A 24,378-nucleotide genomic window follows, 5' to 3' on the forward strand; every position below is an offset into this window, starting at 1 on the left:
TGGTGGCAGGTTCACCAGGGCCTTGTAAAGGCCAATATCACGGGGCTCATAAGACACTTGTAGCTGAAAAGTAGGGCTCTCATCTCAGGGAGGCCTGGCGTGCTGCAGTCCACGGGGTCGCAAACAGTCAGACACGACTGAGTGAACTGAGCATCTCCCCAGGGCTGGGTGTCTGTCTGGGAAGAGACTGAAGGATTGGAGATGAGCCACTGTGGGCCTCGGGTCCAGGGATGAGTCGTCTGATTGATCTGTCTGATCTGATCATTCAGATGCATCATTTCTTGGATGTGGACACCCAATGGGGGACGATTAGAGCATCTTTGGAGGCAGACGGGGGAGGTGGGACAGGATGACCCCTGGCTCTTCCCCAAAGGCCAGGACAGTACCGGAAGAGGCAGAGAGGCTTCTTGGGGATGCTTCAGGGCTCACACCAGTGGACCTGGCTCTGCTCAGTGTCACTGAGGTGACCAGATGCCGTTCCTGCCTTGAGGAGCTCACATCGCCATGGGGAGATGTGAATGGAACACATACTTCCCTTTCTCCTTTCCTTCCCTCACCACTCTCAACCTTCAAAATACATTTCAGATCCACCCCCTCTTCCCATCTCCATCACTGCCTGGAGTTCGAGCCGGCATCTCCTTTGCCCGGGCTCCTGCAGACGCCCCTCTGCGGGTTCCCTCCTCCCACTCTTGCCAGCCCAGCAGCTGGAGGGAGCCCTGTGAGCAGCCATCAGATCATCATTCCTCTGCACGGAACCCTCCAGTGGTGCCCATCACACTCACAAAGAAGTCAAAGTTCTTTCCACGTTCTTGCTCCTGGCTTCCTCGCTGACCTCATCTCCCCTGAGAACTGCCTGGCTTGCTTTACTCCGGCCAGCAGCTCCCCTGCTGTTTGTTAGACAAACAGGCTGTGGGTCAGTGGTCTTGGGCTCAACATTCCCAGAATAGCCACAGGGCTCAGTTCATCACCATCATCAACTCCTGCTCAGATGTCGCCTCCTTGGAAAGGCCTCCCCGAATCCTTTATCCACATTTACACCCTCCTTTGCTTATGCTGGCTTAGGATTCTGCATAGTCCTCTCAATTGCCTGATGCATTGTGTATGCATTTCCCCCTGTTCACTGTCTGCCTCCTCAAGTAAGTTCCAGGAGAGCAAGGAAGTTGTTGGTTTTGCCCAACTCTAGAGTAGTGTTTTGGGCTTCCCTGGTGGCTCAGTGGTAAAGAATCCACCTGCCAGTGCAGGAGATACGTGTTCAGTCCCTGAGTCTGGAAGATCCCTTGGAGAAGGAAATGGCAATCCACTCCAGTATTCCTGCCTGGGAAATCCCATGGACAGAGGAACCGGGTGGGCTACGAAGTCCATGGGGTCTGAAAAGAGCTGGGGATGACTTGGCGACTAAACAACAAAGAATAGTGTCTGAACATTGTCAGGACTCAGTGACTCTTAGGCATTGAGTGAATGGATATATATAGAGAGAACCAAGGCTGATGGAAACCCAAAAGGTGGAGCCAACAGCTCCGTGTGTGGGTGGGTGAGTAGGGGGTCATTGGGTCGGGGGTAAGGGCCATTGGGTAAGGTGACATGGGAAGTGGGACATACAGGAGGAGCAGGCAGTTTTCAGGGGAAGAAAGCGGGAATGTAGTCCCAGGAAGAGCGCCTAGACCGCCAGGCGCCCACTTTTGACTGCAGCGGAGGAGAAATTCTGTGCGGAGGGAGAGTGCCCTGTGCTGTGACTGGGGCCACTCATCCAGCTGGGAGCTGGGAGCTGGGAGCTGGGAGAGAAGCAGGTGGTGGCTGAGGGGGAGAGCGGGCTGCTCCCTGTGAAGTGGTTATGAGCCTGGGCTCTGGAGCCAGCCCAGCTGGGTTCAGATCCCAGCCGTGACAGCATACCTTCTGAGTCACCACTTGAGGTGCTGTAAAACCATCACACAGGGCCTCAGAGCACCGCGCGGGGGCTTCCAGAACACAAGTCGGCGCTCCAGAGAGACTCGGGCTTCAATCCTGGTCCTCCCAGGCCCCAGCCTGCATAAGACACTGGATAATCTCTTTTGGCCTCAGTTCCCACCTCTAAAATGAGAACAGTAATCCCTAATTCACAATATCTTTGTAACTATGCAGTGATGTGATGTACGTGAAGCACTTACCTAGGTCTGGCTTGGTACTCGGTCATGGTTGTCAAGACAACGAGCCTGCTGAATCCAGTGGCATCAGGAGTGTTGGGAGGGAACTTGCTCTTCAAGCTCTTGGCGGGCCGCAGGGGTTCTCCAGGCATCTGCTGGCCTGCCAGGACCCATGCCTCTGCTCAGAGACTCTTCCTCCAGCTGGCTCCTTCCTTTAGGTCCTTAGAGGGCCATGCCCCCTCCTGCCTCTGGGCCTTTGCACATATCGACTCCTCTGTCTGGACTATTCCTGCCTCTTTCACCTCATTAACTGAGACTCATGCTGGCTCAAGGTTCACTTCCTCCTTCTGGACCCTCCATCTAGATCATTTTCAAAGAAGTGTGTTCCTTGACCTTGAATAGTTTATCCCATGTGTGTGTGCTTAGTTGCTCAGTCCTGTCTTACTCTTTGTGACCCCATGGATGGTAGCCCACCAGGCTCTTCTGTCCATGGGATTTTCCAGGCAATAAATACCGGAGTGGGTTGGCATTTCCTCCAGGGGACCTTCCTGACCCAGGGATTGAACCCACATCTCCTGCACTGGGTTCTCCTGCATTGGCAGGCAGATTCTTTACCACTGAGCCACCTGGGAAACCTTAGCTTATCTCAGGTAATGACTGCATCAGTAATACTGCTACTGCTGCTGCTAAGTCGCTTCAGTCGTGTCCGACTCTGTGCGACCCCATAGACGGCAGCCCGCCAGGCTCCCCCATCCCTGGGATCTTCCAGGCAAGAACACTGGAGTGGGTTGCCATTTCCTTCTCCAATGCATGAAAGTGAGAAGTGAAAGTGAAGTCGCTCAGTCATGTCTGACTCTTAGCGACCCCATGGACTGCAGCCTACCAGGCTCCTCTGTCCATAGGATTTTCCAGGCCAGAGTACTGGAGTAGGGTGCCATTGCCTTCTCCGTGCATCAGTCATAGTCATTAACTTATTATTAGAGCTCTCCTTATAGATTGTAAGCTTCAGGAGGGTAGGGACTGTGTCTGCTTTGTCTCTGGACTGTAGACAGTCCCTGGCGAATAGCAAGGTCTCTGTTCATAGGAAGAATGACTCAGTGAAGGCAGAGGAGACACACACCACTGTAGTGACCTTGTCTCATTCTTACCCTGTTTCTCCCCAAACAAGACTGGGAAGACTGAGAGAGGAGCCTTAACTGTGACCCTCACAGCCTTAGGAGGGATGCCAGTTCTTTTTAAATTTACAACAGCAACAGCAACAATAAATAACACATACTCAGTGCTCTAGTTACTATGCTAAGTACTATGTAAACATTACTTCATTTAACTGAAACGTCATTATTATTGAGTGAGAAAAGCAAGTTGCCGAGAAATGTGTATAATACAATCCAATTTAAAAAAGATAAACAATGTCAACCCCCCACTCTATATGTAAATGTGTACATATGGGAGTATGTAATTTTATGTTTACATATGGTTTATGAGCAAGAATAAAGATATGGAAAGATATAAACTAGATTGTTAATATGGGTTACCCAGGGGTGTGTGTTGGCTAGTGGGAAGTTTGGGTAGGTGAGGTGGTGAAGTGAGGGGGAATAAAGGCAAGTGAAAAGGGGGAAAGTAGAAAGTAAAATTGCACTTTAAAACTCGGCATGCATAATAAGACTGTACTTTACGATTTATGTAAGATGGTATATGAATGTGTATGTAAAAAGAAATTTAAAAATTGTTCCAGAAAAAAGTACTAGATGCTGGCAAGGGTGCAGTGTGATGGGCACTTTTGTAAACTGCCGGTGGGAGTGTAAATTGTTACAAACTCTCTGGAAAGCAACTCGGCAATACATTATCAACAGCCTTAAAAATATTCAAGTGTTTGGACTCAAATGCTCACTTCAAAGAATTTACCCTGAAGAAACAGCCAGAGTTGCAGTCAACCATTTATGTATAAGATGCATAGCATTCTTGATAACAGAGGGAAAAACAGGAATAAACTAAATAGACAACAATAAGAGAGAGGTGAAACAAAACATTATATCAGAAACTAAATTGCAGGCTCACGACAGTTCTGTAGACAGGATGACTCTTAGCATCTCCATTTTACAGATAGACGAAACAGAAGCTTAAAATGGGAAGCAGGGACTTCACTGGTGGTCCGGTGGCTAAGGCTCCACACAGTCAGTGCAGGGGCCTGAGTTCAGTCCATGGTCAGGGAACTGTTAATAGATCCCACGTGCCCCAACTAAGAGTCTGCATGCCACAACTAAAGATCTCGCGTGCTGCAACTAAGATCGAAGATCCCATGTGCTGCAACTAAGACCCAAATAAAGAAATAAAATAAACAGATATTTTTTTAAAAAGAAGAGGAAGCAAGTTGGCCATAGTCACCTGACAAGTAAGTGGTGCAGTAGGATTCGAACCCCTATGCACTCGCGAAAACGTGAGAGTTCCTGCCTTATAGGTGTACTTGCCAACAGGGTGCATATCTGCTGTTCAAGTTCTTCTCCTGGAGAAAGTTGTACAGCGCATGCTCCAAACCCTTGACACCTTGAGTTGGAACCTGTTGAACCATAGTGAGTGGAGGGGCCCCTGAAGGATCATCACAATGATTTCACTTTCTTTTTAACAAAATAGTATACAGGGAGCCTTAAGCCAGCACCAGATGGCACAGAGTTAGCACTCACAATAAACTATAGCTTGTAAGTCACAGCATCATTTTTACTTGGTTAGAGAAGCAGTTAGAAAACTAGGTCTTTTTCTTCTTTGTGATTCCAATATCTTCTCTCTGGGTTAGCTTGGAAATTGCCCTCTTAGTGGCAGCGTATGGGAGCATAAAGGGCCAAAGCTTTGGAGACAGATCTGAGTGTGAATTCTGGTATTGCCTCTCAGCAGCTATGTGATTTCAGACAAATTATTACCCTCTCTCTGAGCCTCAGTTTCTCCTCTGAGCCTCTTTGCCTGAGTTGGAGATTTGCAGTGAAGATGAAACTAGATGTCAGGTAATAAGTGCTTAACATAGTTCTTGTGTTGCAGAAGGTATTTATTAAGTGTTAGGGTGCTTGCCTTTCCAGTTGGAAGGTATATTCTTTAGTTGAAACCTTGCTGAGTGGCACTATTTTGTGAGTGGTTTTAGGCCAGGTTGAACCAGGCACGACCAAACTGTAAACTGGGCTGGGGTGCAGGCATCATGGCTGGGACCTCCCCCCAGGTTAGAATTTAAAGTGCCATGTGGGGTGGCCGGGAAAGGAATGTGGGCCCAGGTTGGGCACTGAAGATTGCAGGTGGGTTTTGAGGCTGATGTTTTGCTTTTGGTAGTACCTAGAGGTCATAGCTGATAAAAGACCAATAAGAGAGTCTGGGCATGAAAGATAAAAAGGAGAGATGTGAGGTTTGGATAAAGACTTTCTGTTGAGAGTGCTCAGATACATCCCAGTGAAAGGAGCTTAGCAGGCCTTGAGGAAAGTAGCATGGTTTCAGTCACTTCTTTTCTTGTAAAGTCATTTGAGCTTGGTTGCCCTAGTGTCTTTACTTCCAGAGGTATAACCAGGTCCAGGCTGTGGAGTGGAATGAAGAGATACAGTTGATGAATGGATGAGAGGATAGATGAATAGGATAGTAGGTGATGGCTGGTGGATGGGTGGGTGAGATGGAAAGCTAGATGGGATGGGTAGGCATTTGGGATGGGTAGGCATTTGGGATGGATGAACAGAGGGATGGGCTACTATATGGAGGTGGTAATGAATGCACAGATGGCTAGAATAGAAAGATGGGGATTGGTTGCTAGACTGGTAAAGTGGAAGGAGAGATGGGGCAGACAGGGTTGGTGAATGGATTAGATGAACAAATGGAAAGATGGTTGAATAAATGGAAAGATGGTTGAATAAATGGAAGGATTGACTTGGTAGATTATACAGTTGAAGTGTGATGGTTGAATGAAAAGACTGAGGGATTGGGTGATGAGGAGATTAGTGAAGTGGGTAGATTTAAGAGTGTTTGGATTGGAGAAGGAAATGGCAACCCACTCCAGTATTCTTGCCTGGAGAATCCCATGGGCAGAGGAGCCTGGTTAGCTATAGTCCATGGGGTCGCAAGAGTTGGACACGACTTAGTGACTAAACCAAGAGTGTTTGGATAGATGAATGGATACAAGAACGCACCCAAGGATGTATGGATAGAAGGATGATTGGATAATGGATGGATCAGGGCTTTTGTAATTTATTGTTCAAGCAAACCCATGTGGAGACTGTGTGGTCAGAAGTGGAGATACAGGCTGAATGGGGAGAATAAAATATCTTGGCTTCTTAGAGGGAATGTCTGGGGATAGGAACCTGGTCTCCTCTGCATCATTCTCCTTGTCAATTCCCATGATGTCCTTCGTGAAAACTCTATATCAGGTCTAGACACCGATACAGACTCCTTCACATGCCTCTGTGTCTCTTCTAATGCACACACGGAGTCTTTATTGACTCTGACATGCAAATACGAGATATGTCCACACTGGCGTTTACACTCCTTTGTAATTTGTAATGGAGATGGTCTGTCTGTTCTCTGCTGGAAACGGAATGAGATTCAGTGATTAACGGTCCACAGCACACCCCGCTGGGGTGGACCAACAGGAAGGAAAATCAAGTGGCCCAGGGACCCTTGCCTTGTTCAATGAATGTGGGATTTTCTTCTTTATTAAGTGAGTAATTTATTTTGAGGGCCACCAGTTCAGTGCAACAGAGTTTTTATTGTTCTTTGTCAAAGCAACCTTGGGGGCTGAAGATAAAACCCAGAAGATGCCTCCTGGGATCTCAGGTGGGGGACTGAATAGTCCCCAGGATATAGTTGCTTAGATGGTCTACATTCCCTCTTCTCTCAACCAGGCTGCTTACTTGCTCTGTTTGCTGTAATTTAATTAGTTATAACTACTTTCCATTACTATGAAAGTGGTATATCCTCAGGGCAAAAATTCAAACAACATAGAAGGGCAGCCGGTGAAAAAGGTCTTCTGCTCACTGCAGGTCCCCAATCCCGCTTATTCTAGAGATTTTCAAATTCATAAGTAGAAATACGATGTAAATTCTTTACATCTCACACAAACGGGATCATTCTGTGTATCACGTATACTGTCCTGTAGTATGCTTTTTCTCTTGACAGTATCTCTTTATCCAGCTTTCCAGGTCGGCATGTATTGATTCATCTCATTCTTATTATGATTGCATCGATTTTCACAAATTACCAGAAATGACTCCATCAGTCCCATATTATTTAGGCTTTTTCTGGCTTTTGGCTCCCCCAAATAACACCACGGTAAAGTAGTTGTGTGTGTGTGTGTGCGCGGGAGATAAAGTGATTTCAAAATGAATGAACTAGTCTGTATAGAATGGATTTGGTGCCTCAACAGATATATACATTTATGCTCATAAAAGTGCCAGATGATGTTAAATGCTACCAATAGAACTGGAGAGTTTTTGGTTTCTCTACATATTAGAGTGCACCAGAATCACCAAGAGGGCTTGTAAAAGTATGGATTTCTGGGTCCAAAAGTTTTCTGATTCAGTAGATCTGAAATGGAGTATGTCTGGTATAAGATAGAGAATTTGTATTTCTAACAAGTTCACAGGTGAGGCTGGTATGCTGGTCCAAGAATCACTGCTCTATACCTTTTCAACAACTTTTTTAAAATTGCCATTCTGATGTATATCAGGTATCTTATTAATGCATTACTTTAATTATAAATGAAATTGATCATTTTTCAGGTTTCTTAGTTACTTTATCTCTTCTCATTCAAATTGTCTGTTCATGAACTTTACTTATCTTGCTTGTTTTTTATTGTATTGTTTGTATTTTTCTTTTTGATTTATAAGAACTTTTTGCATATAAAGGACATTGGCTCTTTATTTGTGTATGCCAAATCTTTTTCTCCATTCGGAGTTTGTCTTTAGGCTCTGTGATTCCTTCCTTCATCCCTCCCTTCTTCCCCATCCCTTCCTTCCTTCCTTTCTTTGCTTGTACATTCAGAGGTTCTATATTTTAATGCAGTCAGATTTGTCGATTTGTTTTGCCTTCTAATTTTGTGTTATACTTAGAGAAGGATCTTTACCACTTAAAATTATATAGAATTTAACAATGAATATGTGTTAATGCTTGTTCTTTTTTTTTTACTTCTAATCTAAAATAGGGCAGCAAGTGTTACTATGGCAGTGTCGTAATCACTTAATCGAAAATGAAAATGTGAAGTCTTCACATTTCTGAATTAACCTGAAGGGATCTTTTCAGCCTCTATATCCCTTGGGTCTGTAAGAGGGAAAAGAAACTCCCATTTGGTGATTTCCTCCTCTTCAGGCTATTGCTGTGATGAGTTGAGATTAAAAAAAAAAAAGTTTGAGGGCAAAGTGTGTAGGCTGTTTTCAGACAAACAGATGCTTGCAAAGTGAGAGGGCACAGGGAGAACTGTAGAGGCCACAGGCATGAGGCACCAGAGCCAGCAAACCTCCCTCCTGCACTGAGAGTCTGACGCCAGAGCCACCCAGGCCTCCCTGCACACTCGTGCCCCTGGACATGCCTTCATCCACTGATCTGCTTCCCATCGGAAAAGAGCACTGGGAATGAGGAATACTGAAGCAGCCTTTTTATACAACCTGTAATAAAGTATGCATCAATCAACGTGGGCTGACTGAATTAATGGAGCCATTATGATTTTGAAAGGCTTGCCTTTTCTATTATTCTACTTCATGCACAGGGTTTTGGAGCAAGGTCCTGGGTGCTGAGACAGCATCCTTAAACCAGCCATTGTACCAGCTTCAGAGGAACTGCCAGTCTAGTGGACAGCTCGATATGGTCACGAGTGGTACATGTATAAAGGGAGAGAGGAGCTAAAGGAAGATGCTAGGTTGTACAAGAGCAAGGACCACGTCATATCTATCATTCTGTTCCAGCACCTCGTGCATAGAACCTGACATGTAGGGGCTCAACCAATGTCTGATGATTGAATGAGTGAATTTGAGGGAGAAGAGGAGGGACCAAGTACTGGGGCTCAGGGAGGTAAAAGAGGAAGAGATATTTGAGTCTTAACAGAAAGAAGTCTTACAGAAAAAAGTGGGCAATAAGCAAGGCGAGTCTCTGTGGGTGTCACCCACTGCTCATTGGGGCTCAGGATGAATTCCATAATGTCACTTGGCAGGGGTGAAGGTGTGGACTGTATTGGGGAAAGAGAACAAAGTCAGGGTCAGCAAGAGGGGCCGTGTCTAATTTTGGTGCTGTGTCTGACGTCAGTGGGGGTCTGTATTCCAGAAGTGGGGCACCGCTGTCTGTTGCTCTTCTTTCTTACAGGCCAAGTACATGAGCTGCCTTTTCAGTGAAGGGACAAGCTGCTTGGGAGTGGGCTGTCTATAAGATTTGTCTGGGAAGGTCAACTGTCCCATACCTGGGGAATTTGCAGCCCATGGGGAGTTGGAGTGTCCCTTGGGAAGCCGAGCTTGAGTGCTTCTGGTCCCTGTTAGCTCATGGTTCAGAGGACCTTGAATGAGCACCCAGAGCTATTGTCAGAAAATCCTGATGCCTGCACGTGTGCTAAGTCTCTTCAGTCATGTCCTACTTTTTGTGGACAGGCTCCTCTGTCCACGGGATTCTCCAGGCAAGAATACCGGAGTGGGTTGCAGTGCCCTCCTCCAGGGGATCTTCCCGACCCAGGGATTGAACCCACGTCTCTTATGTCTCCTGCATTGGCAGGCGGGTTCTGTACCACTAGCTGCACCTGGGAAGCCGCGAAAATCCTGATGCTTGTCCCATACTGGGGAAGGGTACTGTAGACTGAGAGCTGAGCTTGTGCAAAGACTGAGAGGTACACCCTGGCCCATCTAAAACTCAGAAGGACATTTTAGGCCTGGAAGGGAATGAGCAGCTTGGTGATGGTGGGCTCCCTGGGCACACCTTTGCCCACTCTGGGCTCACTCCCAAGGAGGCCTGGGCTGGGCAGCTATGAGTAGGAGCAGGGTGAGTCTGCCATTCCAACCTGCTCTTCACTTTCTGCCATTCTTGGAGGTGGGCAGCTGGATGCTGGGGTGGAGTTGAGGGAGAAGGTTCAGGATGCTGAGGCTCTGTCTAGTCTGTACCTAGTTTCAAAGAAGACAGGATAGAGACAACCCCAGGCCAGGCCGGCCTGTGTAAATACCTTGAAAGATATATTCACTCATTTGTTTATTTGAAAGTTTAAGACATGCTTTCCACCACTTCCCTGCCCACCCTGCCCCCACCACTGCCCCACTGGAGCAGGCAGAGCTGTGACTCCAGGTCAAGTACAGCTGTGGGCTTCCTCCCCCGGTGGCTCAGTGGTAAAGAATATGCCTGCAGTGCAGGAGACATAGGAGACAGGGGTTCGATCCCTGGGTCGGGAAGATCCCCTGGAAGAGGGCAAGGCAACCCACTCCAGTATTCTTGCCTGGAGAATCCCGTGGACAGAGGAGCATGAAGGGCTACAGTCCATGGGGTCGCAAAGAGCTGGACACGACTGAAGTAGCTGAACACACGTGCAAGTACCACTTGGCTCTCATTCAGTACTGCCACTAGCTGGCTGTGCCACCTGGGGCAAGTTACTGACTTTCTGCATCTCAGTTTCCTCATTTATAAAGTGGGGTTATAACAGCCCTTGTGTCTCAAGATGGTCAGGAAGGTGAAACGAGAACATGTACTTGGAAAGACTTAGCACATCCAAGTGCTTGAAATGTTTGCTAACATGAAGCATCCATTGGTGATGTCAGAGGTAGGGAGATGCTGGGGAAGGGGTGCAAAACTCTGGGCAGAAAAGGACAGGTGCCATCTCGCAGGTATACATTTTTTGAACACCTACTATGTACTGTATCTAGTGGGTAGGTACATAAAGGAGAATCCAACCACATGGGTTCTTGAGTCTTAGGTAGGATGCTTTGTCCTTTAAACCAGGAGTCTAGTGCTGTGGATTCACAGAGGTGGGGCCCAGGGAGGGTCTCCTGGGGCACTGGCCTTTGAAAACATTGCTCACAAAGAGTTGAAACATGGCCTCTGTAGTCTGGAGTCATAGAGAAGGCTTCTTGAGAGAGGATCCCATGGATGGGTGGGGGATAGGAGGTAGTTAGACAGCAGAAAGGGCTTTAGGGTAGAGGTGGAGCAGGGTGAGTCCTTAAAACCCTCCTTGTCTCTCCTTGGTGCAAACAGCTCCCTGGTTGCTCTGCCGACTTCTCCCCTGTGCTCACCAGCGTTCCTTCTTCATGCAGCACCCAGAGAGAGCCCGAAATATGCAGATCCGATCAGACGAGGTCACCCCTCCCTCCACGCGCACACAGTTGAAACCATCCCGATTTAATCTGGTAGACGAGAGCTACCCCATCTCGTCTCCCACCACTCTGGCTGGCTTCTCTCCACCAGGAGTGCTGGCCTTCTTGCTGTTACCTTGAAAAACAACAAGCTTGTTCCTGTCTGAAGGCATTTCTGCCTGTTCTCCCTGCCTGGAATGCGCTCCCCTGAGATGTGCCATGGCTGACTCTTACTCCCCGATTAGGTCTCTGCTCTGGCATGATGCCCTTGGAGGTGGAGCACCCCAGATGAAGCTCCGCCCCATCACCTTCTTCCTAACTCTGATCACGCTCCCTCCATCATTTGCTTATCGTTTACTTGTCTCCATCTGTCCCAGCACTAGAAAACGAGCTGTGAGGATGTCATAGGCGATTTGTACCGCCAGTGCCTACAGCAGGCTTGCCACACAGTGCTTAGTAAATACTTAGCCACTGCATGAATGAAAGGCACAAGGGTGAGTGGAAGGGAAAGAGTGAGTGGTAATCAATGTTTACTGAGTCCATTGTGCCTGATGTTGTACATCCATAATCTCATTTAACCTTCCCAGCAGGCCTGTGAAGGAGCTATTATTATCCTTCCTTATAGATGAGGGAGCTGAGGCTCAGAGAAGGTGAGCAAAGTGCCCACTGTCCCACAGCCAGCAAGTGGCAGAGTGAGGTACTGAATTCAGGTCTTTTTGACTTCCTAAGCTGAGCTTGTCCTCAACCCTGTGCTGCGGGATGTTTGGTGTGTGTGTGCTGGGAGCAGGGAGTAGGTCTGAGTGGCCCTGGAAAGTGTGTGTCTGCAGTGGTCGGAGTGGGGCAGTGCAAATTAGATCATAGCTCTCATTGTTGTTCTGTGACTAAGTCGCATCCGACTCTTTGGGACCCCTTGAACTATAGCACTCCAGACTTCCCTGTCCTTCTCTGTCTCCTGGAGTCCACCCAAACTCATGTCCTTTGAGTCGGTGTTGCCATCCAGCCATCTCCTCCTGTCACCCCTCTCCTCCTCCTGCCCTCAGTCTTTCCCGGCATCAGGGTCTTTTCCAATGAGTCAGCTCTTTGTAGCTCTTATGGGCTCTTCTAAGTTCCCCCATACTTACATGCATCCTTCTGTGGATTCTCATCTCTGCGTCTAAGCAGAGTTTCACCAGACACACACAATAGTCTGCCACTTACAAACATCACACCAGGTGGAAGAGACACTCAGAGCCTTGCACTGATTCTTCCAGGAGACCGCGAGGGCCTTGGTGGAGGGAGGGAGCCCACTGAGCCCGCCATCGGGATGGCGGAGGGACAGCCTGGGAGTGTGGGGCACGCACCCCTGTACCAAAGAGCTATGGGCGTGGTAGAAGCATGTGAGCAAGTGTGTGTATGGGGTGAGAGGATGTGTGTGTGTATGCAGTGGACACGGACATTTGTGTCTGGAGATGCCAGTTGTGCCAGTGAATTCTGTGTGCAGAGGGTCTTGCACAGCTTGGGTCCCAGCTCCCAGCTCTCAGTTCTAGCAATGGATCAAGCGTTGACCTTGAAGTTGCCCTCCCAGACAAACCTGAGGGCTTTTGTCTCACCTCCAGCCAGCTATCCAGTGACCCAGGTTGGGAGTCTGTGTGTGGCAACCGTGCCTGGCAATAGCCAGGGCCCAACCAGGCCAGCTGCTGCGCAGAGCCCACTGGGCTGCCTGGGTACTTCGGAACAGTGGAGGCCTGGTGCGCTGAGCTCAGCAGAACCGGGTCTATGCGCCTCTGCTTGAGCTTCAGCCCTCCTGGAACATACAACCTCTCTTTCAGTGGTGGGGGTGGTTGTTCAGTTGCTAAGTTGTGTCTGATTCTTTGTGACCCCATGGACTGCAGGACGCCAGCCTTCCATGTCCTTCACTATCTCCCAGAATTTGCTCAAACTCATGTCCATTGAGTAGGTGATGCCATCCAACCATCTCATCCTCTGTCACCACCTTCTCCTCCTGCCTTCAGTCTTTTCCAGAGTCAGGGCCTTTTCCAGTGAGTTGGCTCTTCACATCAGGTGGCCAAAGAATTGGAGCTTCAGTTCAGCATCAATCCTTCCAATGAATATTCAGGACTGATTTCCTTTGGGACTGACTGATTTGATCTCCTTGCAATCCAAGGGACTCTTAAGAGTCTTCTCCAACACTTCAGTTAAAAGCATCAATTCTATGCCACTCAGCCTTCTTTATGGTCCAGTTCTCATATCTATATGTGACTACTGGAAACACCAGAGCTTTGGCTTTTCAGTGGAGGCCCTGCCTAACCTGCTGGCTTGGAGCCCACGCTGTGGGTGCTTTCTGGGGGAGGAGGGGGCAGGGGATACCCTCAGACCCCCGCAAAGCAGCCCTGCCTGTGGGTCCAGGCTTCAGAGGACACGATGCCCTAGTTTCCATGAGTTTCAAAAGCTTTTCGGGCCTCAGATTCTTCACTCTCAGAAGCTTCCAGAGCTTCTGGCAGGGGTCTGCTGCCTGTACTTTATTTCTGCCTCTGAGTTATCAATGCTGAATCTCGAGCAGAGAAGCCCTTGAGCCGGTCTAGACTGAGCTCCAAGTCCAAAGAGAACTCGGGAGAAAGGTTGTCCATGCCCTGGTGTGGAGCAAACGTGGAGCCAGGCAGCGGCTGAGGAGGTGGTGGGACATGCTGTTTCTCCAGAGAGACAAACCAAGAACGCAGCCAAGCAAGCTGAGGTCATGGCTGGCCAGTGCAGGCAGAGTACAGCCTGGGAACCAGAAGGTTGGGGAGGCTGATGATGGAGCAATAGCAAGGACCAGCCGGGCAAGTCCTCTTTAGAAACTGGAGACTTGCCGTTCCAGCAGCCCCTTCCTTCTGGGTCCACCCCTTGAATGAGTGTCCCCTGGGACCCTCCACCTTTAGTCCTCTGCTGCCCCAGCTCCCCACAGTTGGCCCAGGGTGGCTGCCCCTTCCTTCCTTGGGCTGTAAATCCTGCGGCCACTGCGTCCTAAGCCCTGCCCCGCTTCGCTACCCTTCCGACTGCCAGATCAGCGCCTGACTTCATCCTGAGAGTGGCCATTGCGAGACACACATTCCCAGGCATGTCACAGTGATGGCCCGGCCGGGACCCCACTGAGAACATCCGGATGCCAAGAATGGGCTTCTCCCAAGTCCTGCATCCCTTCCTGCCTGTCACCTGCCTCGGAGGCCACTCCTCCCCTCCCCCTGCTCCCTGGGGGAGCAGACGGGGGTCACTGCGGGGGTCCCCAGTTCCCAGGCCTCTGATCCTGCCCTGCTTCTCTCTCTGTCACCCGTGGAGTCGGTTCTTCTCTCCCTTCCGTTGCTCCCATGTTATTTTTCTTCTCCACTGACTTTACTCTTTAAACTGTGTTCCGAATAAAAAAGGGGCTCTCTGTGGGCCAGGAACTCCTCTGGCTCCTGCCCTCTCCTTCTTCCATTTAAGTCTGAGCTGCTCCCAATAGCCACCCTCAGTCTCCAGTTCTTCCCAGTGAACTCGCGCGGGCCTGAGTCATCAGTGGCACTGACAGCCTTCGTCACGAGGCTGGGGACGCGCGGCTCTTCTAGGCTCCCAGGCCACGCCCCTGTCCTGCCCCTGAGCTGGTCTCGGTCCGCGTGTCTGCCTCTGTCCCTGCCGCCCCTTTTTCTCTCTTTCCCTCTCCTCTTCTGTCTGCCTCTTTCTTGAGCTCTCTCACCGGGGCTGCCTCTGTGTGTGTGTTTCCATCTGCCTGTCTCTCTTCTGCCCATTTTCCCTTTGAGTCTCTGGTTTTCTCTTTGTTTTTCTGTCTTTCTACCTTCCCCTGGGGTATCGGGCCATAGATGGTGTGATGCCGAGGGGCCCAGTGGGTCCCGAGATGCCCCCTTGAGAGCCTCTCCTGGGGTCTGAACGGGAGCAGTGTAGGTCTGGCTGTTCCGGGAGCTGGCACGATGTCCCCCGCTCCTGCCGGAGGCAGTGCCCTCCAGGCATCAGTGGGGCCGGGAGAAAGTCCATCTCCGTGTGGCTCTGTGGAGGTGTGCAAACAGCAGGGGCCTGGAGAGCCTCCAGTTAGTGTAATTACATTCTTCCTGTTGACAGTTCCCACCATGGTCTCAATTGGATGTGACATTCTTATTAAATAACTTCACCCGTAACTAGTAATAATAACACAGTCCTTACTTCCTGACCTAAATTGCTCGATGCTATTTTGGTGAGCAGTAGCGGTGCTGCAGGGCTTCTGCAGCATGGCCTGCCAGATCGCCACCATCACATATACACACACACACACGCACACACACGCGTGCATGGCTGGGGGCTGATGGGAAGTATGTGTGCACCGCCTGTGCACAGCCTATATGCATGAGCCTGGGAGCGGCCGGGAGGGCTGCCCCCACTCGCCAAAGCAGGGCACCCTGGATGCCCGATGGCCCAGCATCCCCGGAGGAGTGACTCTTCCTAGCCTCGTCACAGAGTGGAGATTCAGCTTCCAAAGGACTGCCTGGTTCTCTGTCCATTCCTTTACCTTGTTCCAGCCTCTGTGCATTCACAGCTTCCTTCCCCTGCCTCTGGAGTCTCCTTCCCTCCCTTTTCCTCCAGGTGGAATTGGTGGAACTGGATTCATCTCTTAAGGCCCAGTGTTGATGTTACCTCTTCCAAGACGCCATCTCTGATTCCAGCCTAGCGCCATTAATCACCCGCTGAGTTGTTCTGCTTTGTTCTGGTCTGGCACTATGTTCTAATTTTGTTAGCTGGAGATGGGATTGTCTTTCGAGCAGCTGTTGTTTAGTCGCTAAGCCGTGTCTGACTCGTTTGTGATCCCGTGGACTGTACCCACCAGGCTTCTCTGTCCATGGGGTTTCCCAGGCAAGAATAGTGGAGTAGGTTGCCATTTCCTTCCCCAGGGGATCTTCCCAACCCAGGTATCGAACCTGCGTCTCCTGCACTGGCAGGTGGATTCTTTACCACTGAGCCACCAGGGAAGCCCATTTATCTAAAGGCAGGGACTCACTCATAGTGATGATGGACCCACCCGGTCCCATAACAAGGCCCCCGTGTTTACCGAATGGAAGTAGACTTAGGCTTATGGGCAGGGGGCTGGGGCCGGGAACTGAGAGCTGGGGGTGGTAGGCTTTTCCACAAAGATGAAACACTTGCTGGGCTCCTAGTCTTTGTTTTTATTTTCCATTTTGACAAAAAAATGTGAAGTGTTCACTCTCACAGAACAAATAGAACTGTGACTTCGGTTTCACAATTTACGGGGCTGATTTTGTCTGCTTTTGACAGTTCTGTCGTGTTCCTGACAGTTACAATTTGGTTTCTCTCTGGGACCTCAGGATGATAAGTTGGGATGCCAAACCTGCATTGATCCATGGGGGGAGCATATAGCCCCTTTGGGTTTCTCCCTCTGGTGTGCTTATGAATTTGGAGTCCTGAGCAAGCCAGGGGAGGAAGGATGGGGAGGCCATGTAAGCGTGTGTGGATGACTGTGCCGGGAGAGGGGTGTCACCTGGATCGCCTGACCCAGGTGGCATCAGAGGACAGAAGCAGTGCCCACTTAGACGTCCCCACAGCTCCTCCCCACAGCTGCCTAGTCTTCTAGAGGACTCCCCTGCCCTTCTGTGTCCTCTCCATCCTCCCCAGTCCACCCATGAGTCTGCAGCATGTCTTCCTAGCTTGATGTGAGCTTTCGAACAGAGGGATCATGACTGATTTCTCTCTGGATCCTTGACATGCAACCTGTGACCTCAAGAAGCGTCAGTGCGTGTGTGCCAAGCGCATGATGAACGGGTGAATGGATGACCGGTCTGTCTCCTGTAGCCTGTTGTTTTCTCCCCTGACCTCAGCATGGACTGTTGAGTCTATCTTAGATTTGAATCCTAGGTCCCCCACTCACTAGCTGAGTGATTTTTGAAGGTTCTTTTGAAAAACCAGGTTCCATCTATAATATCAAGAACAGAATCCAAGCCTGCCTGCATTGCTGTTGAGGTGAAATGCACGAGGGGTCATATAGTATGGAGTGGTTAAACGCATGGACTCTGGACTCAAACTGCCTGGGTTCACATTCTTACTCGACTACTGCCTAGCTGTGTGACTTTGGGCTACTTAGTCTCTGTGTATCAGTCTACGTACATGGAGTGAGAGTGGTGCCTACTTCTCAGGGCTGTTGGGAGGATTATATGAGACAAAGTATTTAAAGCAGGAACCAGCATATAGCGGGTGCCCAGGTCATGTGTGACAGAGTGTCTTGGCTGAATCATAGCTGAGATTCAGACATAAAAGTATTTAGGAGCCAGGCTACACCCTTTCTAATAGGGCATTCTGTCCCCTGCTCAGATGTCTCCTTACACCTCATGGAGTTTTGGGGGTTACTTGCCACATCCTGGTTTGCACGGGGTTTAGTAATTTCATGAGGAAGAACTTGAATCCTGAGCACAGATGGGGTTTATATATATGTAGACCCTGGTCCAGTGGGTGGGGGGACTTTCCTGAGTATTAAAGTGCTGGGTGAGATAAAGTGGCACCAGAGAGAAAATTTACCTTGAATGAGTAAGGGGCCAGACAGGGCTCCCTAGCTTGAGAGTTAAGAGAAAGCAGGGGTTTTGAATCAGGGACTATCAGATACATATCCAGACTTTGTCAATGTCTCCTGAGAGGCAAAATCTCCCACAGCTGAGAACCATTGTTCTGCTAGACCTGGAGAGGATGACAGCTCTCTCCCAGTTGGAAAGAGAAGTAAGAAGGGAAATCAGGAGGTGGGGAAACACAGGAAGGCTCCTTCCAGCTGTCTAGGAGTGTTCACGCTCCTGCACAGGCCAGAGCAGGGTGGGCCAGTGCCAACACGAGGCTCTCAGCAGACTCTCGGCAGCAGTAGTGAAGTTTCAGCGGCCCGGAGGCTCAAGGGAGGGCACAGCGGCTGCGTGAGAGCAGTGGCTCTGCTTCCACCTGAGTTAGCACCCTTGGAGAGTCCTTGGAGCCCTGATTCTCAGCCTGGGCTGAACCACTGCTGGGGTCCCACTTCCAGAGTTCTGATTTCCATAGTCTGGGTTGCGGGGGTGGGTCTGGGCATTGACTGGAAGTCCACAAAGCTTCTCAAGTACCATGAAGTTGAGAACCAGCCACCGTAATCTAGGCTTTGCATCAATATCACCTGGCAGCTTGTTAGAAATGCAGATTCTCAGGCCACACACAGCCCTTGTGGTTGCCCAAGTGGTTTGCACATAGTTAAACGTCTGAGAAGGAGTGATGTAGGCTATGAAAAGTGGGAGAACTCGAACTGACAACTTTTCAGTCTGGCCGGTAGAGTCTGTTGATTCAGCACCCTTTAGGAAAAGCAGTTCAACCAAATTGGCAAGAGCTAGTGGACATAGTCTCCATTCTCTCATAAACCGGAAGGGACCAGGGCAGAGACCCTCTAGTGGGTGGGTCTTCCTGATCCCTCGTGCACTGCACGCTGCTCTGGTTGTCCCCACAAGCCTAACCAAAAACCCTCTGGTCATCCTAGGCTGTTTTTGTCTTGTCCTTCTTCTCCTTTTCTCTCTTTACCAAGAAGACGGACAGATGCAGGGAGATGCCCCAGGCTCCAGACGCCCCGTCTCTGTGGCCCCCTTCTCCATAGTCATTCATCCGTTCATCCACCAAGTATCCATTGTACACCTGTGGACCACACGCTCTGCTAGACTCTGAAGATCCAGTGATAAACAAGAAGGAAAGAAAAAATAAATTCCTGCCCACAGGTACCTTGCATGCCTGGTTATTTGCAGGCAATAAACAGATAAGTTAAGTAAATGTATACCATCGTGTTGGGTAGGGATAAGCTCTCTGAAGAAAAATAAAGTATTGAATTGAATCAGTAGATCACTTTGAGTAGTGTGGCCATTTTAATAATACTGAGTCTTCTAATTCATGAAAATAGGATGTCTTTCTGTTGATGTGTTTAATTTCTTTCAGCAATGTTTTATAGTTTTCAGTGTGTAAGTTGTTTTTTTTTTTTGCCTCTTTGGAGTGTATTCCTAAGTATTTTATTCTTTTTGGTCCTATTGTTTTCTTAATTTCTTTTTTTTGGATTGTAATTGTTAATGTATAAAAATAATTTTTGTATGTTGATTCTGTATCCTGCAACTTTGCTGAGTTTGTTTTCTGTAACAGGTGTGTGTGTGTGTGTGTCTGTCTGTCTGTCTGTGTGTCTGTGTTTGTAGTCTCTGGGCTTTGGTACATAAAAGGCTATGTCATCTGTGAACAGAGATAATTTTACTTCTTCCCTTTCACTTTGGATGTCTTTTATTTACTTCCTTGTCTGATTTCGCTGGCTAGGATTTTCAGTACTATGTTGAACAGAAGTGGTGAGAGAGGGCATTCTTGCCTTGTTCCTGATCTTGGAGGGAAAGCTTTCATTTTTCCTCCATTGAATACAATCTTACTGTCAAGGTTTGCACATGCTTTTTATTATGTTGATGTAATTTCCTTATATTCCTAGGTATCCGTGTGTTTTTCTTATGAAATTTTGAATTTTGGCAATGATTTTTCTGCAGGAACTTAGATTATCAGTTTTTTTTAAGCCTTTGTTCTGTTGATGTGGGGTATTACGTGGTCATTTTTTGTATGTTTGTACAGTGGTCATTTTTTTGTATGAGCCATCTTTGTGCTCTAGGAATAAATCCCACTTGGTCATGGAATACGATCATTTTAATGTCTTGTTCACTCAGCTTGCTAGTATTTTTTTGAGCATTTTTTTGCATCAATACTTAGCAAGAAGATTGGTCTTGTTGTCCTGTAGTATGTTTATCTGATTTTGACATCAAATCAAAGTCATAGTGGGTCCTCATAAAATGAGTTTGTAGGAGTTCCTTCTTCAGTTTTTTTGTAAGAATTGGAGTGGGATTAATGTTACTTCTTATTTAAATGTTTGGTAGAATTCTCCAGGGAAGCTGCTGAGTTGTGGGTTTTTCTTTGATGAGACATCTGCTCATTACTGATTCAACCTCCTTACTAGTTATAGGTCTGTTTAGACTTTTTAATTTATGATTCAGTCTTGGTAGCTGTATGTTTCTAGAAATTATTCCTCTTTTCTAAGCTATCCAATTTGCTGACATAATTATTAATGGAAGTCTCTTTAATCCTTTTTATTTCAGTTATAATGTCTCCTCTTTCATTTTGGATTTTTATATGAGTCTTCTCCCTATTTTCTTAGTCTGGCTAAGGTTCTGACAACTTTGCTGACCTTTTCAATAGGCCAATTTTTAGTATTGTCAATTTCTTCTACTGTTTTTCTATTCTCTACTTTTTTAAATTACCTTTTAATCTTCATTATTTCCTCCTTCTGCTAACCTTGGGTTTAACATGTTATTCTTTTTCTATTGCCTTCGGTATAAAGTTATGCTGTTGATTTGAAATCTTCTTTTTCACTGTAGGCATTTACTCCTGAAAACTTCCCTCTTAGCACTGCTTTGGCTGCCTCCCACAGTTTTGGTGTGTTGTGTTTTCATTCTCATTTATTTCAGGATGCTTTACAATTTCCCTTGTGATTCCTGTTTGACCTGTTGGTTGTTCAGTGGTGTATTATTTAATTTCCACACATTTGTTAATTTTTCAGTTTCCATTTGCCATTGATTTCTAATTTCATTTCACTGTGGTCAGAAAAGATACTCGGTATGATTTCAATTTTCTTTAATTTGTTAAGACTTGCTTTGTACCCAACGTGTGATCTATCCTGGAAAGTGATCTGTGTGTGCTTGTGAAGAATATTTATTCTGCTTTTGTTGGGTAGGGTGTTCTCTATATGTTTCCCAGGCTTAATTCATCTATAGTGTTGTAATTAAGTACTTTCTGTATTGGACTTTGTTCTGGTTGGTCTATCCATTATTGAAAGTGAGTATTGAAATCTCCTACTATTACTGTATTATTGTCTGTTTCTCTCTTCAATTCTTTCCGTGTTTGCTTCATATATTTGAGTGCTCTGCTGGTAGGTACATAGTATGTATATATTTAATTATTGTATCTTCCTGGTGAATTGACCCTTTTGTCATTACATAATGTCATTTTTGTGTGTGTGTCTTGTGATAGTCTTTGACTTGAGGTTTATTCTGTCTGTAAAAGTATGGTCATCCTTGATCTTCTTGGTTACCGTTTGCATAGAATATATTTTTCCATACTTTTAGCATATGTATGTCCTTATATCTGAAGTGAGTCTCCTAGACAGCATATAGTTGGATATTGTTGTTTTTCCTATTCAGCCGCTTTCTGTCTTTCAGCTAGGGAATTTAATCCATTTACATTTAAAGTAATTGCTGGTAAGAGAATGGCTTGCTGTCACCGTTTTTTACATTGCTTTCTATGCGTGCTGCCAGTTACTTTGTCCTTTTCTCACTGTCGTCCTTGTTTTTCATTGATTTGTTTGCAATGACATATTTTCATTCCTTTCTCATTTCATTTTGTTAATCTTCTGTAGTTACAGTAGGGATAACAAAATATCTTATAGTTAACACAATCTATTTTAAATTGATAAACCTCAATCACACACGAAACTCTGCTCCTTTACATCTCTCCTCCCAACTTTGTCATCAGTGTCTCAAATTATATTTATTTATATTTTGCATCCATTAACTCATTTTTATAGTCATAGTTATTTTTATGTTTATCTTTTAAATTCTATATGAGAATTAAAACTGATTTTTTAATACTGCCGTTATGGTAATGCAGGATTCTTTATTTTCTTTAAATTACAGTAGTATTTATTTTGTATGTATTTATCTTTATGAGGGAGCTTTATGGAGAAGGCAATGGCAACCTACTCCAGTACTCTTGCCTGGAAAATCCCATGGACGGAGGAGCCTGGTAGGCTGCAGTCCATGGGGTCACTAAGACTCAGACACGACTGAGTGACTTCACTTTCACTTTTCACTTTCATGCACTGGAGAAGGAAATGGCAACCCACTCCAGTGTTCTTGCCTGGAGAATCCCAAGACGGGGGAGCCTGGTGGGCTGCTGTCTATGGGGTCGCACAGAATCGGACATGACTGAAGTGATTTAGCAGCAGCAGCAGCAGCAGCAGCAGTAGCAGTAGGGAGGTTTATAATTTTGTACTTCTCTGTAGCATTGCTTTGTACTGTCCTTTTGCATGTGTGTGTGTGGAGTGCCTTTTCATTTCAATTTTAAGGGCTCCCTTTAGCAATTCTTATAAAGCTGTGATGATGATCTCTTTCAGCCTTTGTTTTATCTGGGAAGGTTCTTATTTCTCTTTCATTTTTGAAGGACAGTTCTGCCAGAAATGTCTTGGTTGGCAAGTTTTTTTCTTTTAGCTCTTTTAATTATATCTTTCCATTCCCTTCTGGCCTGCAACATTTCTGCTGAGAAATCTGCTGATAATCTTATGAACACTGATAATCTTATGAACACTGATAATCTTATGAACTCCATTGTACATAACAAGTTGATTTTTGTGTTGTTGCTTTCAAGATTGTTTCCTTCGTTGACTTTTGACAGTTTGATCATCATCTTAGTGTGGGCTTTTTTGGGTTCATTCTAGCTGGAATCTTTTGAGCTTCTTGAATTTGGATGTCCATCTCCTTCCTCAGATTTGGGAACTTTTGGTCATTATTTCTTAAGATAAGCTGTCTGCCCCCTTTCTCTCTTCTCCTTCTGGGACTCCTATGATGTATATATTGGTCCAGTTGATAATGTCCCCTAAGTCCCCTAGGTTTTCTTCATTTTATTCTTTTTTCTTTTTTGTTCCTCTGACTTGACGATTTCAAATGACTTATCTTTAAGTTCCCTGGTTATTTCTTCTGCTTGATCAAGTCTGATGCTGGACCCCTCTAGTGAATTTTTAAATTGATTTATTGTATCCTTTAGCTTTTTACAACAGAAACTTTATTTAATACTTTCTGTCTCTTTGCCAATATTATGATTTTATTCATTCATTGCTTTCCTGAGTTCATTTAGTTGTCTGTGTTCTCTTGTAGTGCACTGAACTTCTTTACCATGATTAGTTTGAATTCTCTGTTAGTAGAAAATGCATCTCCATTTCTTTAAGTTCAGGTTTTGGAGATTTATTTTGACCCTTGATTGAATCGTACTTCCCTATTTCTCCATGTACCTGTTTAGTTTTTGCTATGATTTGTTCATTTGAAAAAAATAGCTACTCCTTCTCATCTTTATGGACTGGTTTCATATAGGGGAAGACCATCAGTTAGTCTGGCTATAGCCTCTGGAGGCAACTCGGACGTTTTCCAAGGACATGTCTCCTCTGGGCTTGTGCATACCCTTTCTTAGAGAAGTTTGCCATTTCCTTTTCCAAGAGCTTATAGTTTCTTGCGCCCTCTGGTGTCTGTCTGTGTCACTGCAGGTTCCCTGGTACTTCAGCAAGCACTAAGCTCTCTTTTGCTCTCTGTGGCTCTCAGGCACCTAAAGTGTACTGATTCCCTGCTTGCCCTTCAGATTCAACAAGATAGAAACCAGTTCCTTGGGCAGGTCTCTGAAAGTCTGGAACCCTGGACTTATGTTCCCTTCTTCTCTTTCCTCCCAGGAGAGAAGCTAGTTGGGCTATTCTTCTTAGTCTTGCTGAGGTTTGCTGGGTTGGAGCTATTGTGGTTGTGTGAAATGGCTTTCCTCACCTGTTTCAATGTGACTGTTCTTGAGTTTGAACTTGCCGGGCTACTGTGACTTCTTAGTAGGTTCCTGGAGTTCTCATAAAGACTTTTGGGGCTATATATTGTTAACTTGGCATCTCTGTGGGGAAATGAAGTCCAGAGCTTCTTATTTTGCCATCTGGCTAATGTCATTCCTCAAGCCTTTTCTTAAGGGCACCTCATCCAGGCAGCCTTCCCCACTGTCCCTCAGCAGAGGCTACTGGACTATAAAGCATCTGGGGACACCAGAGACTTTCCCCTGCAAAGGGGAAAAGTCTTTGCTGAGCTGCAGTAAACATTCTCCCATCCAACAGTTGGCCACGAGGCACGTGATGTTGAATATGAGTGTATTTCTGTTTTGTCTGATCAAGTGCACTCTGCTCAGTCTTCAAG

General features: G+C 46.8%; 1 protein-coding gene and 1 long non-coding RNA gene across 3 annotated transcripts in view; both read left to right on the plus strand.

Annotated features, from left to right (window-relative positions):
- The window catches only part of CSMD2 (CUB and Sushi multiple domains 2), a 677,707-nt gene that overhangs the window by 22,455 nt on the left and 630,874 nt on the right, over positions 1 to 24,378 (plus strand). The gene's annotated exons all lie outside the window — the stretch shown is intronic.
- Positions 4,236 to 9,865, plus strand: LOC120856456. Its single transcript, XR_005719434.1, has 3 exons — positions 4,236 to 4,350; positions 5,970 to 5,972; positions 9,853 to 9,865. It is a non-coding gene; the product is annotated as an uncharacterized LOC120856456 (long non-coding RNA).

This window comes from Oryx dammah, unplaced genomic scaffold (genome assembly GCF_014754425.2).
Source record: "Oryx dammah isolate SB20612 unplaced genomic scaffold, SCBI_Odam_1.1 HiC_scaffold_28, whole genome shotgun sequence".
Classification (NCBI taxonomy): domain Eukaryota; kingdom Metazoa; phylum Chordata; class Mammalia; order Artiodactyla; family Bovidae; genus Oryx; species Oryx dammah.